The sequence below is a fragment of the Myotis daubentonii genome, chromosome 2 (assembly GCF_963259705.1).
Source record: "Myotis daubentonii chromosome 2, mMyoDau2.1, whole genome shotgun sequence".
Taxonomy (NCBI): Eukaryota; Metazoa; Chordata; class Mammalia; order Chiroptera; family Vespertilionidae; genus Myotis; species Myotis daubentonii.
In genome coordinates, this window is record NC_081841.1 from 116,008,619 (window position 1) to 116,010,740 (window position 2,122).

Consider the following 2,122-nt stretch of genomic DNA (forward strand, 5'->3'; position numbering starts at 1 on the left):
GATAGGAATATGCCTACTTTGTCTGGAGTTTGTCCTTGTGATTTATTAATAGTCATCCCAAATGCTGGCATCATGGGTAACCATCGTCAAATCAATTTAAATGGGAGGCCAGTGTCAGATGGGGACAAATTAATTCTTGGAATTAGAACAACCTCTCCCTCTGCAGATCCTGTTAATATTTCAGCTTGTATAATGTTAGGTCGTAATCTTTTGATAATAAATCTGGTACCATTACAAAGACCCCATTTATTATTGAGTTTTCTCAATAGCATGATGATTTCACCCACTTTCAATTTTAATTTATGACACGGCATTCCTGAAGTAGTAATACTATTAAGAAGTTCGTGGGTGTGGAGAGAGCAGAGCTCCTGAAGAATGGCTTCACTGTATACAATACATACAACAGCAACTTGGGCTTACTCCTCACGGGAAGCAGAATACTATGGCCTTCCTGTGACATTACGCCCTATACATAAAAATAAAAAATAAAAAAAAAATAAAATAAAAAAAAGAAAGAAAAGAAAAGAAAGAAATTCGATGGGAAAATTTTCCTTTTCGGCATCATCTGTGGAATCAATGGAATCATCACTCAAATATGTGTGAAAATCTCCATCGAGTATATCCAAATTTTCTTCATTTAATTTTTGAACATGCTCATTTTTTGGACAAAGAATTGCATGTTTAGATATATTTTTAATATCTATAGCAGTGGTTCTCAACCTTGGCTGCACATCAGAATCACCTGGGAATCTTTAAAATCCTGATTTCTGGGCCTCATCCTCTGGAAATTGTTTCTTTGTTATGGGGTGGGGCCACAACATTAGTAACAAAGAAACAGAATTAAAACTTTATTGTGGGGAGCCACTACAGTGTTTTGGACAGGTTTAAGCCTTGGACTGAGGAGAGGGCACAGTCCTCTCATTGCCATGTACAAGTCCCAGCTTGGAGGGCAGGGCCCTCCCAGCACAATTATAGCCAACAGCTGTAGTTGTAAGCTTGAACCTATGGTCCGAACACGTGGCCCCACGTGCCTGAATGATGTAGGCTTGATAGAGTTCAGGTGCATGTAGTTGAGTAGGATTGAAACCCAGGAGAATGTTGTAAACAACTTGATCACACCCTTACTTTGCCTCATAGCATCTGCTATAAAATAAAGGCATGGCTGTGGGTGTGGTTGCTGTCTCTCAGAAAAGCAGCATCCCACTGAGACCTGGCTTTAATTCTCTTGTCTGTCTTTTCTAAGCCTTTCAGCCACCCCCACTCAGGTTCAACTCTGGCCATGCTGGCGCGGCACACTCCCAGGGAACCACGCTTCCAGGGCGGGTTCTTGCCTCAAACTCGCCCTTGCCAGAAGCAGCTCCAGGAAACAGCTGGGGAGGGCGCAGCCCTTGGCAAAGCGACCCAGGATTCAGTGGGTCCACACTTTGAGGGCGGGTTCCTGCCTCAAACCTCGCCCTTATAGGAAACAGCTTGGGGGAGGTGCACAGCCATTTCAAAGACAATCCCTGTAGGACTGACTTCCTTCTGGTTGGTCACGGCTGTTCTTCTGGATGTGATGAACACCACCCATGGTTTTTATATAAGTAGATCAGATTTGAGCATGAGGGAATGCAGATCACCTGGAAAGTGCTGTTACAATTAAAAGATTTAAAGCAATGACTAAAAAATAAGGATGTTTGTTCTATCTATGGGATTAAATGACTATTGAAATGAAATAACTTTTAAAATGGCATAGCTCTGTTCTAAGTAACTGTATTGACAGTAAGATTATTAATTGCTTACATCTATATGCTCCCTTCTTTCCTCTCTATTATTCTGTAATGCTTTACTTTCATATAGCCCTCTGGAAAAAAATTACAAAGTTATGTTGAATAGAAATATGTGCTGTCAACAAATTTCATTAAGTGAAATTCCAAAACTTTCTTTTGACATATTATTATTATTACAAAACTTGTACTAATGTCCAATACAGAATAAAAGAAATTTAGAAGATACAACTCCCCAGTAGGGTTTTCTGTTCCTCCTCACTAACCTGATCTGCTTTTGACCATCATTTGATTTAATTAATTCCCAGTGTTATACCACTTTAAGAAGTCCAACTTTTAATCTTCCCTTAGAACCT

At 39.9% G+C, this 2,122-nt stretch overlaps 1 non-coding gene across 1 annotated transcript; it reads left to right on the forward strand.

Annotated features, from left to right (window-relative positions):
• The first annotated feature begins 345 nt into the window (after positions 1-345).
• LOC132229066 (small nucleolar RNA SNORA11) lies at positions 346-474 on the forward strand. Its single transcript, XR_009451633.1, has one exon. It is a non-coding gene; the product is annotated as a small nucleolar RNA SNORA11 (small nucleolar RNA).
• The last annotated feature ends 1,648 nt before the right edge of the window (positions 475-2,122 follow it).